The following is an 18,780-nucleotide window of genomic DNA, read 5'->3' as shown; positions in this document are numbered from 1 at the left end:
CTATTTCCCCCCCCCCTTTTCCCACAGGCATTCAAAATAAAAACAGGCAATGATTAATATAGTCCTGATGATGATCCCGGTTCATTAGGAGCCAGGGGATCGAAACGTTGACGCTTGAACAGTATTACAGAAAATTAATTGTATTCCATTCTGTAGATACTGTATGTCAAAACTTGTCATAATTGATTAATAATTTGCAAGCGACTGTTGGCTCCAAACCTCTTGCCTGAAAAACTTTTTCGTCACTTACCTATTTTTCTCACTATATGTTCTTTCTATTCTTGGGATAGGTACAGGATTGTGCCCTATCTAAATGTTTGTATATGACCTTCTCTAGGTCTACCAAATCTTCTTTGATTCTAAATTAAACATTTCCTCACCCGGCTGGGTCTGGAAACCTGATTATAGCACCGATTGTGGTCTGTAATTCTATTGTTTTGTCTATTGAATTTTCCTGAGGACCCCTGTTTTCTTTAACAATTATTTATACTGCCACAAAGTGGACATAGCCTGTCTCCAGGAAACGCACTTGTCCAATTCAGATAACTCCCCAGTGGCTGCTAGTTGGGGTGCTCACAGTTACTTCTCGAACTATAGCAGATATGCTAGGGGGGTGGCCATATTAATTCAAAAGAGGATCCTTTTATCCCCAGGCAACGCGATTAAGGACAACGAGGGCCGTTTTTTAAATTGTCACAGGTACCTTAATAGGTCATTATGTCGCAATCATTGGTATATATGGTCCCAACATAGACTCCCCAGAGTTTTTTTCTTCCTTGCAGGTGCATTTGCTGGCATTGAATCCCTGATGAGTCATTATGGGTGAAGATTTTAATTTCTTGCTCAATCCAGTCAGAGACAGCACTTCCTCCTCACCTGACACCAGAACCCGTTCTTGCCTTGTATTACGAGACATCTGTCAGCAATTCTCGTTAGTGGACATTGAACGTACACTCAATTCGACCACTCCATCTTATGCGCACTACTGCGGCGACCGTAATACCTGGACTAGAATTGATTACTGTTTGGTTTCCCCAGGCATAGCGGGTTGGGCCCGGGCGCTTCATACCCTGCCACGGACTTACTCAGACCATTCCCCTGATACTTAGGCTTGATGTCCCGCGACCTGGGCGGTCCGAACTGCAGTGGAGGTTTCCAAGCAGAGCACGCCAAGACCCAGTATTCCTCGAGGAAATAGGAATGCCATAGAAGACTATTTTGAAATTAACACTGGATCAGTAGATACATGGGCGGTCCTCTGGGAGGGTTTTGAAGCATACATTCGTGCGGTCTGTATTGCCAAAAACTCAGGTGTACTTAGTAACTCCCTTGCACGCATTGAGAGAGACATTTCATGTTTGGATGCCATGATACTAAAGAACACCTCTGCCGAGCCGGAAAGTCGACGCCTGTCTCTTAGTGGAGTTTCGGGACATAGGGAAATATTGTATATGGGTAAATACCACATAGCCAGGAGATACGGTGAGGGTGAATGCCCTGGTAGAATCCTTGCACAAGTGCTTCGCCCCCCCTTCAGCAAGGCATACATAACTGAAATTAAAACTTCCACTGGTTATTCGGTATACTCCACACCGGAGATAAGTTCCACGTTCCAGACTCATTTTGAATCCCTATACAGTTCCAAACTAGACAAAGACCTAAAAGCTTAAGAAGAGTACTTGTCCGAAATTGCACTTGTTTACCTCAATAAACACAAGCAGGACTTCCTGGCCATTCCAATAACCCAGGACAGTGTTGTTTAAGCCATTTACACACTTAGGAGTTCCTCTGCGCCAGATCTAGATGGGTTTATGGCAGATTTCTACAAGGCATACAAAGACATTCTTGTTCTCCGACTGATAGAGGTATACGCTGAAGCGCTGGAAAAACACATTCTCCCTCCCACTTTTAGAGAGGCCGTTATTATACTACTCTCCAAACCCGGCAAGGACCCTTCTCAATGGGGTCTGTTTCAGCCACTTTTTTTTGTTGAATCAGGATTACAAAATTCTAGCCAAGGTGATTGCAATCAGATTAGCTTTTCTGATGGAGTATATTATTTCCCCTGCTCAATCAGGATTTGTTCCTCATCTTTTTACTTCGCTTAATCTCAGAACCCTTTTTCAGTCATACACAGGATAGATCCAATGGTCCCGGCAGCGGCGGTGCTATTGGATACTGAAAAAGCTTTTGATTCTCTGAAATGGCCATTTTTTATTTCAGTAATGCGCCGCATGGGGATGCTGGAGGATTTTGTTACCACCACTGCTCTTTTATACACTAGGTCCACTGCTAGATTGTGCATTAACGACACGCTATCTCCTCCCATTAGCTTGGCCCACGGAATGCAGCAGGGATGCCCGTTGTCTCATTTATTGTTTATTTTAGCCATGGACCCCTTGGTAAGACATTTTCAGAACCCCATCTACATCGGGGGTTGCAGTTCAATACTGGTCCATTATTGGTTTCTCTTTATGCAGATGATACGGTCTTATATGTGAGACATCCCCAAACTAACCTAGCGCCAATAATCAGGGAAATTTTGCGGTTTGCCCGTTTTTCGGGACTCGGCATAAACTGACACAAGTCTGTCATTTTTCTACTGACGCGCAGCACAGTGTCATGGGACTGTGGGTTTACGCTCGAGTAGTGTCACGACTGTCAAATATCCCGGCATTCACATACATATGGACACCACTGCCATAATTTGACTAAATTACAGACAAGCAATAAGCTCCTTGTTGATGCAGGTTGAGAAATGGCTCTGCATTCCACTGTCTATGACAGGTAGAGTTGCCATTATTAAAATGATCGTCTTGTCTAGATTTTTGTATCTTTTCATTAATATTCCTATTCCCCTTACTCAAGCTTTCTTCAGGCAGCTGCGTCAACACCTTACAAGACTGGTTTGGGGGCAGACGGCCTAGGGTAGCCTGGCAGACTTTGACTCTCCCGTATGAAAGAGGAGGCTTTGGTGTCCCAGACATGTATCTGTATTACTTAACAGCACAATGCAGTTATGCTTATGTTTGGTATCACCCGGATGCCCAGATTCCTTTTCTGAAGCCAGAGGCAGATCTGGTGCGCCCTTGGAAATTGGCTGCAGTTCTTCCCAAGGGTATTCCTAGAGACCCACTTGACATACAAACAGTCTCCACCACCAGCTGGTCATGGGAGAAATTGCGTATTCTACTGGGGCTCGATCTTCTCTGTTCACCGGCATTGCCACTTCCAAGCCCTTTATGGATCCCCATTACGGGGGACTCACTGGTGCAGCACACACAATCTAAATTTGATATCGGACACATTGGTGATCTCTTTCCCAATAATCATATATTCTCGATGTCTGAGGACGCTAGGTTCCAGGGCAGTACTTTTATGGACGCCTTCATTATGAGGCGCATACATTTCACACTACGTGCCACTCTGCCTACATACCCAAAAGCCGGAACAGGCAGCCCCATTAACACTGCTAATAGAGAGCGAGACAAGTGCCCATTTGATTTCTAAAATGTACAAAGCTAAGATTCACATGGCATGGGAAAACGACCTCGGTCGACCTATATCGGACGATCAATGGGAACAGTGTTGTAGGGCCACGAAGGAAATATCTCTCAATAGTAGGCACAAACTCATTCATTTTAAATTCCTTCACAGGATATATCACACTCCCGCCTGGTCGCATAAAGTAGACCCTTCTAGGCCCCATCATTGCTTGAAGTGTTATGCCCCACATGCGGATTTTGCCCATTTAACGTGGACATGGTCTAAGCTTCAGCCGTATTGGGAGCAAGTACATGCTGATGTAAAATGATCTCCATGTCTCTAACCCCCATCCCGGGGATCACACTCATGGGGTTACATGGTCAATTTTCCCAAAAAGACAAGGAGGTTTGCTGCACTTGGGTTCCTGCTGGCTAAGCGGGATATAGCGCTGGTGTGGGGCAGAAGGGCTGCTCCAACATTGAAGGCCTGGCTGAGTAGCCTAGCTTATTGTAATGTAAATAGTGAAATCTACGCTTCACTAATACCCAACTCTTCCCGTCCAAAAGACATATGGGGTCTGTCCCGTGCATATGTCGCCGAGAGATGCAGTGAAGCTGGCCCTCAAATTGAAAATGGGATTGTACCTGAAGGGGTGGGCTAATGCAAAACGACAGGAAAGGGCGATTTGGCTATTTAATGTGTTTAATGCTTGCACCTTTGTATTATTTTGAACACTTTGTCTATCATAGATTCTGGTGATAATACATGCCTTAACCCATGAAGTACAGCTGCATCAAGTCTCTTCTGATCAATACCACTGAACTGTTTTACCTGGGCACTCCTTAGCTATTTTTGGGCCTAAATTACGAGCTGTACTGATGCCAAACAATGTTTCACTGATTATAAGACTAATAGGCAATTAAATCTCAGAAGCCTGATCAAGCACGATAGCTCTAGGCATCTAGTATACATTATACGGCTTGCATATGTTCTATCTGTTTTTCAATATGAAAAGATGTAGTAATTTCTGATGCTCGCACTTTAGTAATCATGATTACTGAATTGTACATAAGATATGAATTAGAGAAATGATGTACTGTACAATTGTATGACTCTATGCGAATATGAGAATCACTGTTAATTTAATTTGAGCTGAAAATATAAGTATAATTGAATATGAGAATTTATATTTGAGATACATTATATTTCTATGTTTTTTCTGTAAGAATTATGTTCTGATCTTAAAACCTTGAGACAGTGAGAAGACTTAATAACAGTATTCAGATGAGATTTTAACCTTTCAAAGTTTGTTATGTATTGTGATATGATATTTTGAATACATATTCAAGCCGTTATATTTACATTGAAAATGTTGGTACCAAGTATTGTATTTTGCAATCTATTCTCTTTACCTCCAATGCATAGTTCTGGTGTCTCTATAGACCATTATATCGGGCTGGCGCTATGGTGGGACGGCGGAGTGAAGTACTGGTGCCACCACTCACCGGTAGACACGAATAAATATTAGGATAATGACATGTTACTTAATAGCGAGCATAAATTATAAAACGGGTAAAATATTTCAACTCGAGTCAGGACAAACAACATGAGAATACGAGACCATTCCAAGATGGCGACTGATAACATTATTGGGAATTTGAGTAGCAGTTAGAAGTATATTAACAGAAGAATAGCTACGGAAATACATTACACGTTCTGGTATGAGAACGTTTTAACTTGTCAAACATTTATAAATGAATTACTATTTTCTCGCCGAAACTCTCTTTCCTTTATTTACACGTAATAATTTCAAAAGTGACGAAAACATAAATAAAACGTGAGATTAAAGATATACATAGTTTATAATATCGATAAAAATAGTTAAATCTTGTTGATTAAAGCTTACTAAATGACGCACCTATACTTTATCGGCGCCTGAGTAGGACGCAGACACGGAGAGACGCGATCCGAGGTTCTCAGTGACTTCGAAACCGGTGAGTGTAGTACCAGCAAACAGAAGTCAGTAATCTTTGAACGTGACTATCAGCTTAAACCTTCACTGAGCTTACACTGGACAACCCCTTCTTCATTTATTTACAGATACTTGAGATATTCGTATTGAGCCACTTACCGGCGAGAATCTGGGGATTATCTTTAACTTGCAGAGGTAAGGTTGTCTCCATCTAAAAACTGAAGGCAACTGAAGTGTATTACTTAAGGTAGTGACCATAAAATCCCATATAGCGGTCTGAATAAATAATTATTTTTACAGATATTGATACAGAATATGAAAATTGGAAACTGACAACATATATGAAGTTTATACATGGAAACCTAAGCCAGAAACTATAACGTTTTATAATATTGGACGTTACTCTTATATGATAAGGTAAGAATGTCCTGACCATTCGGAGTCGATCATAGTAAGGCAACAAGCATTAAAATACAAAATATTTGAGATTGAATACGTATGCACTGATTCTTTCAGATACGTTAACATTAAAGACTGAGTTATACTTATGAAGTGGACTAACTGATGCTACCGATGAGGGAAGGCATAGGTATGTAGCCTCGCTGTCTAGCCATGACGCCAAACTGGAACTTCTACTATAATTTCACGTTTTCTTTCTTTTACTCTATATCTTGAATTAATAAATGATAAACCCTCCATTTATTTAAAATTAGATACACGGGGTGCCTTCAGCTTATAAACTTGGTGGTGAGCATAATAATTCTATACAATAACTTTACTCTAGACACAACTATAACAGTTATTTAACCTTCTTGAAAACGAATGTGAAAATGTCATATTCTGACATAAACTGGTTTACTTATTATTATTATAATTTGTTTGGGTTGCAGCCCTGAGGAAGTCGTAGGTCTGATCAGACCAGACGAAACGTGCGTTGGCTGCTGTATTGTTGAAAATAAAACGAGGACTGTTTCAATGAAGATTCAATTGTGACAAGAATCAGGAAATAAATAAACAGAACACTAATACTGGACTTTTTGAGTGCTCAATGATTATAGTGTCAATGTTTCACTGATGTTCTGGATATGCCAGCCATGTGACGACTTGCTTAACAGATGTCCCATTTCAGTATCGTTTCCTGATTATCGTATGTGAAAACGTGAAAATAAAGATTTTTTTTTATTAAGCGCTTCAACACCCCATCAGGAGCAACAAGCACTATATAAATGCAAACCTTTTCCCCTCTTTTATCTGTTCACTATCCTACTCAATCCAAATAATTGACTAATATCCACCACTCAAAATATTTTCATAATTCACTATGCCAATTCACCACTAATCCTTTATGGGTTTCGGAGTAGAGTGCTACTCACCAAAAAAGCGCCTCTACACCCCAATCAGGGGTAACAAGGGCTATATAAATACAAACATTTTTCCCTCTTCTACCCATCTGCTATCCTTCTAGATCAAAATAACTGACTAACCTATCCACCACTCAAATTACTTGCATATTTCACTATACTAACTCAACACTAATCCTCTATGTGCTACTCGCCAAAAAAGCATTTGAACACCACATTCGGGGTAACAAGCACTATATAAATGCTAACCTTTTCCCTCTTCTATCCCTCAGCTAACCTTCTCAAATCAAATAACTGACTAACCTATCCACCACAAAAATTACTTTCATATTTTACTACACTAATTCAACACTAATCCTTTGTGGGTTCAGGAGTAGCATGCTACTCGCCGAAAACACGCTTAGACACCTTGTCATGGGTAGTAAGCGCTATATAAATGCAATTACAATACAATACCCTGGCCCTGCAGCCCAGCAGCTGAGCACACTGCTGCTAACTATCTTAAGCCACCTACGGGTGGTCTGATAGTACGCTGGATCATCCCTATATTGTTATTTTTGTCTATTTTATTTTACGCGCACACCAGGGACCCTATTTTTATATATATTTACTAATCCTTGTTTATATTGATATATTACCTTCTTTGTTTATGTAACCAATGGATGCCTTGTTCCTCTCTATATGAATAGCCCCCTACCCAAAAAGCCATGGGATTACCACGGACATCAGCCAGCACCTTTTCACTGTTTTCTACATGTATGACTAACCCTAAAATCTATGCTGCTGCAAAGCCTTTGGTGAAAACATCTCTCAACCACCTACTCATTAGCACCAGACCCAGTCTTCCCTTGACTACAAAGGGTTCTCTGTAGACCTGCCACTAACTTCTGTCACTATCCCCAGCTCCAAGTTACCATGGCCCCTAAGGAACCAGAAAGTTCAACATACTCATTGGTGCTTTTTACCGATCAAGGCCGCTTCTAAATCACAGGGTTCTACTAGATCATCTTGTCGACCTCACTTCCTTACACCTCTGACACTAGTACTCTACTCTCATCAAGAAGTGGGCACCACTTCCATTCCCAAGCACATCACCATGATCTAACAGATATACCCTTGCGCTTATAATCCTTAACCCCCAACCTCAACTCCGCACCAAACCATCTTCAGGTATTAGACCAGCACAAGCGTTCTTCATTCAAATCTCTTCCAGAAGCCCCCCGGTCCACCCGTCAAATCCCCTCCCAGAGACTCACCCTACCATGTATGTCCTCACTTACCCATCATTTGGGAAATCATGGTCCTAACTCCTCCTGTATTAAATCCCCACCAAATCTCTCTAAACATGCCGCAAAACCCTACAAAAACAAGACCCTCACAGAACACCTTGAAACACAAGGAGACTCTCCACAACAGGCTCTTTTTCTACTCCAAAGGTCCTGCCAAATGGAGAATCAATTGCCTACAGAACCTACATGTAACTAATAACACCAACATCACATATGGATCCAAACTCACCATATTCCCTGACAAATGTTAGCTGGTGAACTGTTCATAACCATCTGCAAAAATGGAAATATCCTCTCAAGCCACAGAACACAATCTTTCCCACCCTCCTCAAAGCCTTATCGCCTAACCTCAAACCCAGCGCCCCTCTCTCCAGCACCCCAACTCTCGCCCTTTTCCCCAAGCAGTCAAACCTGCTACCCCTCCAACCCCCACACGTCAATCCCCACCTCATCCTACACCCATCGACTCACCAATCTCCGTCATCTATAAAGCCAACCTCCCATCTCTCTGACCCTCTCCTCCCTTGTTAAAAAAACTCACACATCACTCCAACCTGGACCAATATCAAACTCTTCCCTATCCAGCGGCTCCATGCCTGCCCCCCCTTAAAATTGGCCATACCACCCTCCTCATCAAGAAGCCTGATGCCTACCTTGATGACCTCAATAACTACAGACCTGTTTCCAACCTTCCTCTACTTGCAAAAACCATCGACAAAATGTGTCCTCTTCCAATTAGACAACCACATTGAGAAGTTCAACTTACATGACACATTCCAATTTGTATTTAGGAAAGGCTGCAGTGCAGAGACTGATATCCTGAGCATTACTGATGACCTACACAGATCCCTCAATGTCTCCTTAGACTCTTGGACCTCTTTGCAGCCTTTGAATTCATTAACCAAAGAACCCTTCTCAAAATCTTCTTACAATGGGAAGGCATCAGCGGCACCGTCCGGCAATGGTACTCATAATATCTGAATAAAAGATCTAATCTAATCAAACTAAACAAGTCCACATCGACAGTAACATCAGTCAACCGAGGAGTATCCCAAGGACCAATCCTATCTCCTACCCATTTCAACCTATATATGGAACCTCTTGCACTGAACCTGAAGCAAGGCACAATTGCCTACCATGTCTATGCAGAATACACCCAAATCCGTATCACAATCACTTCACTCAAACACATCCAACACCTCAACACCACTCTCTTCCTGATACACACCTGACTTAACAACAACCAACTTAAGTTCAAGCCTAATAAAACCGATCTCTTCCTCATCCAGCCTAAAAACAATCCCTACCCCATCCACCACTGGATCGACAGTCTAACTACTCTAAACTGTAAAGTATCGAGATCTAACTGTCAAATCTCTTGGAATTATTCTTGACAAAAGCCTGACTATGAAAGAACATATTGCCCCTGCAAAAAGTGCATTCTATACTTTAAAACACAATTAAAAAAATCAAACCCGTTATCCCCTTTGAAGACTTGAAGACCGTAATCCAATCCCTTGCCCTATCCAAGCTGAACTATGGCAACGCAATGATTGCTGGCACCACAAAACTACACCTTCTGCCAATGAGGTCCACTGTCAACGATTCGGATAGAATGATCTCTGGAGAGAGTCAATTTGGCCACATCACTTCTACTCTCAAGAAACTTATAAGGCTACAAAATTAAATTGAGGAGTATATTCAAAACAGCCTGCATAACACAACGCTCTCTACTCTGGATATTCTACCTACCTCAGAAAAAACTCCCAAAAGTGGGCCAAACTGACTTCTACAAAGCGCCAATTCAATAAGAAATAATTTTCATTTAATTGTTACACCAAAATTTCTGATAGTTTTTTTAATATTAGCGAAGTTTAAACACTGCTATTTTTTTTAGTAGCTTTAGCCAAAATTTTTATGATATTTCTGCAAGGTGAATCTCATTCTTAAGGAAAATAAAGCACAATAACTTCTTTCTTTTGCCTTGACGTGTTTTAGCATGGTTAAATCAGTCTTCATTCGCTATCTCATTCATGACGTATGCCAGAATCTACTGTATTCAACTAATTTATGTCATGAAGAATGGCTTATTACTTTTTACAGTAGTGTCATGGTATGCGTCTTCATCATTCAAAAACCTCCTTAGATTATCCCATATACACCATATAATGGTAGACAGTGTGGGGCAGATTCCGATATGGGAAACAAATCCGTACGAGTATTCGTATTCGTAGCTATTTCCGTACGAATCGTACAAATACGTCCGAATCTCGTAGTTCGATCCATATGTAAAAAATACGTCCGAATCCTTGCAAACCGTACGAAAAACAAGGGTAAATCCGTACGACATAGACCCTCACAGTGAACCGTATGAATCGTAAACATGCCGTACGATCCCCAAGTACGATCCGGACCGGGGATTGTGTACGCAATTCGTACGGAAAACGTCGCGTATAGGCCATTCGTAGGGTTAGCCACACAATCACATACGCACCGTACCCCTAAATTCGAGGGGTGTATGCACGGGGTGTACGCACCGTCCACCTATGTCCTTGGGGGGTACGGACCATACCCCTAGGCACCGTACACCAACATTCATATAGTGTACGCACAGGGACATATGCACCATACCCCTGAAATCCAAGGGTGTACGCACCGTACACGGATGCACCGTACCCCTGCAATCATGGGGTGTACGCACCGTACCCGGGCTCCGTTCCGTACGCATTACGAGGCGAAATATGCTTTTACGGACGTTTTCAGCTCCCATACAAGAAGAGTTTTACGGAGTGTTGTCGACACGAATCGTACTTGCTGGGTCGAAAAAAGCTGCTTTGATCTGTACGGACATCGCGTACTGCGTGTTCCGAGTGCAATCCGTACGGATTATTGAGTCGTACAGTCTTTGGTACGAGTCGTACGAAGAACTGTATTGAGTGCACATCGTACTACATCGTACGTACGGGGACAGTTCGGGATACGATTTGTACAGGAAAAATGCTCCGTATGGCTATACGGACGGGATTTTAACGAATCGGAATCGGCTCCAGTGTCTTTTTAACCTAATACAAAAATAACTACTACTCACTAATCATCATGGGTTGATACTTCTCATTCATCGAAGATACGTTGGTATCAAAAATCCTTTCTAATAATACTCTTAACGCATCCCACGACCTAACGCCAAAAAATCAAGCCAAAGCCTTCGATAAGTGGTATCCTTATGTTATTACTGATTTTTTTTATCTGAAACCGGCTTTATTCAAGTAACAACTCTTCTTACTGATCAATTGATTTTTTTGGCTAAATAAAAAAACACGTGTAATGAAATTTGTGTATTTTTATAGACAAGGAAAAATATAATTGGTAAAAAACGTAGAACAAAATGTTGTACTTTTAAAACAGAAATTTATTTCAATTAAAAAAAAGATACAAAATAAGATGTACACTTTTATTGAGTGTAGAAATTCTAAAAAGCGAGTATTTAGCACAAAAAGATGACTTTTTGAATGTTTTTCTTAATTATTAGATGTAGAGCACAGAGCAAAGTATAAACATGTACATTTTACTTTATTGATCAGTTCCTTTCTTTCTATTAGATTTCCAGTTTCTTTGGTTGATTTTACTTTTCATCTAATGAATTCTATACCCCAAAGGGGTTGTCTAATATATAAGATTCTAATACTATAATGTGGAAGACAAATTTTATATTTCTATTTTAAAACCGAATAGACATTTATAATACGTGTATAAAAATAGCTATTAGATAAATATTATACAACATTTTTCGTGCATAAGAGTTAACAAACCAAAAATACATTTGATTTCCAATTTATTACATTCAGCGCAAGAATATCAAATATCATTTTGTATGACTCTTTGGGTAATAATAACATAATTACCATCCCTAGGATTAAATAAAGGAATAATCATGTCACAATCTTCCATATTAAATGATACGACCTATTCTGACAAATTTCATCAACCAAAGCTTTTTATTGATTGCAGAAACACATAAAAACGTGAAAAAACTTTTACTGTGGTCTTAAATCATAAAAATACAATCAATAAATGCCAACTATTTATTTTTAATTTTTAATTTTTATTTCAATAGTATTCACTAATAGACTGATAAACCATCAAGGTATACACATTCTAAACAAAGTACATTTTTTAAAAATATGATTATCTTATTCAATTGATTTACTTACTGAATAAAGAATAATTTAAAATCATGGATAGACAGTAGGGTGATCAAGGAGAATAAAATTATTTCATAAATGTTTTACCGACTAAAAATCCAAAATACTGTTTTATTGGTACGGATATATTGATTCAATATGATTGTTATATCATGTTAACTATCTTTGATGCACTAGATAAAACCCAAGTTATTTATTGGTTTAAACATCACAAGCAGTGCAATTTTTTATATTTAGTTGAGCATAGGAGATTTGTAAAAAAAAGTTCCCTTTGGACTAGGAATATATCACATGGTTTTGTAGCCGACGAAAAGTATTAATGTTTATGCAAGTAGATATATGTTATGCATATTTGAGCATGTATTTTTAATGTATCCTTGAACAAACGACAGGAAAAACTAAAGTGGGCAATAACTCGCTATATTTTGCTTATACTTATTAATGTCGTGAGGAATGGTGTTTATTTTTTAAGTATAGCAGTTTTTTGTTGATTTTAAAAAAATTGTGCACATTTTTACCTTCCAAAACGAGGAACAATTTTCACAATGGTGTTTTACATATAGCCTGTGATCAATTAAAAACAACGATCTATATATTTAGGCTATGATATCACCGTATTTTATAATGATAATTTGCTTTTCAAAGTATATAATTTACGAGTAAGATTCGCCATTCATATTTAATCATCTATCTTCTTCATATATATAAAAAGACAACATCCATATATATATATATATATATATATATATATATATATATATATATATTTACACATATATATATAAAAAAACAACTTGGAAGCTGATTGGCTGGTTTCAAGGGGCTGTAATTTATAATAAAAATAAAATTAAAAAAAAGAAAAGGCCATTTATTTTTTCTGACTCCTGTGTCATAAAACTGAATGTTTTTGGTGCCAATAAACATTCTATATGGCTTATTCTGGGTCTTATTTTCTTTATGATTCGAAATAAATTATTTGACCCCTTTATTTTTTGTTTTTGTATAAAATAAAAACAAAATATAAAATTATTTTTTTTGAGACTCAGTTGCATTTATTATAATTTATTTTATTTTTTTGCCCCTTTTAAATATTTGTTAGCTTTTTTGACAAACGTAATTTATTTAGGGTTTATGAATAAAATACAATAATTAATTTTTTATTTTGTTAAAAGTACCCAAATTTTCAAAAAATGATTGGCCGACATTTCTATCATTTTTATTAACAAAAAATAAATATATTTTATGTACAAAAATGCAATAAGAAAAGAAATAAGTAATAAAAAATTAAACAAAAACAATTATTAAGAACAGGCATAGGATCAATACACAATTTTGATTTAAAATTCTGATTAATTATTTTTAATTATTATCTATTCGCTATCATTTATATCAGCTTACAATACCAAAAAGAAAGAGGAAGTTTTACATGAATACACAAATGATTACAGAAACAATCTGTTGGGGCACTCTATCGCCAGATTCACACTTACCTGACCTACTGCCTGGATACGAGGCCATTTGCTGTTGGTCTCCCCTGCCATGCCTGTTCCAACCTTGCGGCCGCCGAGTGGGAAAGACTACAGCTCCCACCTCTCCCTGCGCCCACGCCCACCTCTGCGCCCGGTGGCGCTGAAAAGAGAGGCAGTGCTCGCAGGACACGCGCGGGATACACCAGGAGAAGCCTGGGACAAGGGCAGGGCTGTCTTAGGCTGTCCGAGACCGGAGGCCAGGCTGGGCCACCCCTTTAACATCTGGATTTCAAGTTAAGTTATCTGGGATATTAAGTACCAATCTTATTTATTGTGGAATAAGACTGAGAACTAAGGTATATTTACCCCTCCAATATGGCCAGACGACGAGCAAAACCCCTGCTGGAGAAAACCCGTTCCACTATAGACACCTATTTGACTAAAGCAGTTAGTGTTTTTTCTTAAGAGATTAATTGCACGGAAAGACGTTTATCCGGGGTGTCAAGTATTATGTTTGGAGACTAGGCTAGTCTCAGTGAAGAGCTTATTTAACCAGCAAGGACAGATTAAATACTCCAAAAATAGCTACCACCCCTTCTGATATCATAGGTATAATAGATGATGTAACTTATACTGATGCAGAGCATTCACGTATCTCGGTTACACCTGAATTATATAACCTGGCCCCCTCTCCTGCCTCTCCAATAAGAACAAAAGGATACAGAAAGAAAACAGGTCAGGGAAATCCAAAGGTCACAAAGGATAAAAAAAGTTACCACACGGGGGGTGGGAGGGTTGGTAATTCCAAATAGTAAATTAGGTCATGATGATGCAAGCAGTATATTGAATGTTGAAGCCATTTTCGGGAAAACAACTGAGCTAATTAGGCCATTACATGAGAAGGTTGATAACCTAGCCAGGGAAGTACACAAGTTAAGCGGCCACCTTGACAAATGCAGCATGAGAGACCAATTAGGCAACCCAATAGTATTTGCCACAACAACCACGATTAGTGACCCAATTAACTTGGATACTAACGGCTGTAGGACCTCATTAGTATCTAATGTGATCAATGAATATAGTACAGTAAAGACATCTGCTAATTGCTCAGCCCAAATCTAAGGAAACCACTATTTTACCTTGGGTATTACCAGCTACGATGTCAAATAACACACAGGATCCAAGAGAAGATCCTAAATTTGGGATAAGAAAGTTACCTGTAGGGGAAATCCCTACTGTAGGACCAGTGGACCCTGTGACACCTTGTGGAAATAAGACTCCATCGTTTATCAATTTACCACCTTAATGCGGGGCTTATGTAGCAGTCCTCACAAATGTACCAAAATTACGGGTAGACCAGTTAGAAACACATGACACTTAAAAACAAAACCGTATACTGGCTGTCTAAAAACTGTGGTTTCCCAATGGTAGGGGCAGATCAGATACTATTAACCCAAAGGGTGGGGTGGATGGGTCCCCTTACCAAAAGGATTCAAGGTGATTGTATAATTATCAATTTTAGGTCCCCCAGATGGGCACAGAATACCTAATTAAGCACCCCTCCTCCATAATGCTGGGACTATAATACAATTATTTTGCCTTTGGGCTATTTCTATAGACACATGATGGAGAGAAACAACGTTGATAGCCCGAATTTTTATTCAAATTTATACTATCGTAATCCCAACAAAATGTTATCGCCACCAATAGCACCCTCCCGCTTTACAGTTTCACTATATAATAGATTTCAGGCATTAAGTCCCCTGGAGCGAGGGTATAACTCTGAAACATAACCCTCAAGGGCCTCGGAATAGGACGCCGGACAAGGAAACAATAAAAGACCAGTCCCCCCCTCTCCAACATTTGCAAGACTGCAGGCAGGATGATATAGGAATAGGAATGGCCATCGCTGAGAATAATTAACTAAATTATACATCCCCTGGGGAGGTACCTATTACTGGGTTAACACTAGCCGAGGAGTTGACTGCCCCCATTGACAATGAGGACCATGTTATTACACGAAGTACAGTGACCAATGCCACCCCCCCATGAAGGATATACCCTCATTACCTGGAACATCGCAGGTCTTAGTAAGAAGCTAGACACACCTTTCTGGAGGGATTTTATTTTCTTAGGCTATGATATAATTTGCCTACAGGAAACCTGGTGTAAAGAATCGATTTTTGTGGAGGGCTACACCTCACATTGGCTAAGTGCAGTTACTTCCACAGCGGGAAGAGCTAAGGGTGGCCTCCTGCTACTTGTGTCAAACAAACTAACTGGGTGTCAAACCAGTGTAACACCAAGCAAAAAGTGGGGGTAACCATAGGAAGCAGATCCTACTTTCCTACACCCAAGGCCTATGTTCTTTCCCTAGAACTACATTGAAGCCTAAACCCAATTTGCATATATGGCCGCAGGTCAGCCCCTGGTAAATGGTACCGCAGATACCAAGGGCACTGTGACCAGAGAAGGCCTCTAAGGGCTGCAGCACTTATTGTGCCACCCTTAGAGGTCCTGTACCTTCACACTCACACACTGCCTTTGCAGGCTGCGTGTTTTGGTGCAGAACAAAGTGAAGAGTTGACATGGCACACATCCTTGTGTGCCAAGCCTATAACCTACTGCCCTGGCACAGACCAGTCAACCGGTGGGAAAAACAGGTGAGGAAGAGTGGTGTGCCACCTCTGCCAACTCCACGCCTCAGGTGGGGGAGGCTAGGTGAAGCAAAACTCTCAGTCCCCGCCATCTTGCAGATGTGGGGGGGGGGGAAATCAGCCAATCAAGGACAGGCTCATGCCCCCTCCCACTGGAGGGTAGCATAATAGGGGGTGTACCCACCCCAGGGAAGGGAGCCATTGGTTACTACCTTTTACCTACCTGTAATGCCCCTAAATCTAGTATTTAGGGGCACCCCTGAACCTTGCCTCAAGACAAGAACCTGCAACAAGAAAAGAAGAAGGACTGAATAGCCGTGCCGAAGCTTACAAGAGGAAGATGCCCGCTGACTGGGCCCCAGCCCTACTGGCCTGTGTCCACCTCGGACCTACTCCTGCGAAATCCTGGTGTGTCCTGCAGCCAGCAACCTCAAAACCCCTGGAGGACCTTTCTGCCTTCAACCACAAAGACTTTGTCTCCTGTGAACACCGGATTTGTTCATCTGCAACCTCTTACCCGGCTTGAAATCGCATATTCGCACCACTCTGTCCCCTCAGTCCACGGCCCGAGCGGGCAAACACCACGAGGAGGTTCCCCCAGCGATCCCGACCTGAGATCCGGCGACCCCTGACCTGCCTCATGCCACTAGCCGACGCTTACAGCCTAAATCCGGAAGGTCCCCCCAACTGCAACCAGGAGCTTATAAGAAGATCCGACCCCAAAAGGCACCCATGCAACGACACCCCACTGCCTTGGGTGGCGAAACAGACTGTGCCTAACCGACCCCCAACTTACCAACTTACCTCTCGAAGTGGTGGTTGCACCCAGAAGACCTTCGTCCCCAAGCCTGCAGTGCCTTTGCAAACCGGAGGTTCCCCAACAGGGCGCCCAACATCAAAACAGCACCCTGCACCCTTCCGTCCTAGTGCCGCTGAGGGTGCACCTTTGGTGCTACTTTGTTTCCCCATTTGCCCTGAACTAATATCTAGGAGCTTTGCTCCCACAACCAAGTGGCCTGCTAGTCTGCAGCCACCAACTGGAGGCCACCTATCCCCCATTGGACAACATTGGGCCTCAGCACTCTGCGCCCGGCCGCCCTACTGAGGGTGTAACAAGAGTGCATCCCAGACCCTGGGGATCCCTGAGTCTACCCCCAGAACCTAAACCCCTACTACTAAATGCTTACCTTTAAACCAATGACACTATTTTCTTCCATAGGATAACATGGACTGTTTTTCTTGGAAAAGTTTCTAAGTGTGGAGTTTGAAAACCTAAAGAATGCCTTTACTTACCTGTTTAAAGGAAATGTCCCAGAGTAATATCTAGGCATACTAAGTCAAAACAAGTGCATAGGCAATTACAATTCAAACTGTTTACAAACTGCATTACTACTGTAAAGTATTTATTGCTTAACTGTGCCAGGCTAGCTTGGTTCTAGAAAATAAAATAAATAAAAGAATATTTTTATACAAAGACAATTAGTCTGAAGTTCAGTCTTTGAGTGTCTGAATTCAGTGATGGATAAGATTGCAGTATGGGCAGGCCTCACTAGAGTCTCTGGTACCAAGTTGCCTGCAAACAGGAGTCAACCATTTTCTCCTAGGTTTTGTGTATGCTGTGGAGGCAAAGAAGAATTAGCCGAAAGTTTTGTGCAGGCAAAGGCAACAGGGACAGCCCTTCTGCTGTGCTCTAGTGGCCAACCAAGAGTTTGTGAAAGCATTAACTGGAAAGCTGCCATTCCTAAACTGGATATACAACTTCCTATCAGCTGGCACTTTGATGATATCAAAATAGCTTTCGAGAGTGCGGCTGGTTCTAAGGTCTCTGAATTTATCAGTCAATCTGCCCCAAGTGCCAATACTTCCTTCTCCTTCTCGGCCTGTTCCTCTTAACATTTCACCTCCAAATTCTCCTGAAAGCTCTCCTCCTCATTCTTCAACACATACACCTCCAAATGATGATGAGTATAGCATAGGAGATGGGGTAGACCCAGATGAGCCTTTTCCCTACCCTACTGATGATCCAGATTGTGAGTACCCAAATCCACAAGATGAACCAGGTATTCCTGACCCACAGTCCTATCCATATAACCCTTCTCCCCAGAAGACAATATTCGGTTTGGGCACTTACGAAATAGGGCTGCCATCTATCATGGGGTCACTATGCATTCAGATGAGGCAGAGGAAGATTTTTTATTAGATACGTTTGAACAATCACAAAGGTCTGTTCAAATTCTGTCCATCATTAAAGAGGACATCAAACATGCTCCAGAAGTATTTAAAGACCCTGTATGTGCTAGGATTCTAAACCCTAGAAAGTACAGGCCTGCTCCCGGGGATCCTG

The sequence above is a fragment of the Lissotriton helveticus genome, chromosome 3_2, assembly GCF_964261635.1.
Source record: "Lissotriton helveticus chromosome 3_2, aLisHel1.1, whole genome shotgun sequence".
Lineage (NCBI taxonomy): Eukaryota > Metazoa > Chordata > Amphibia > Caudata > Salamandridae > Lissotriton > Lissotriton helveticus.
This window is presented reverse-complemented; position numbering follows the sequence as displayed.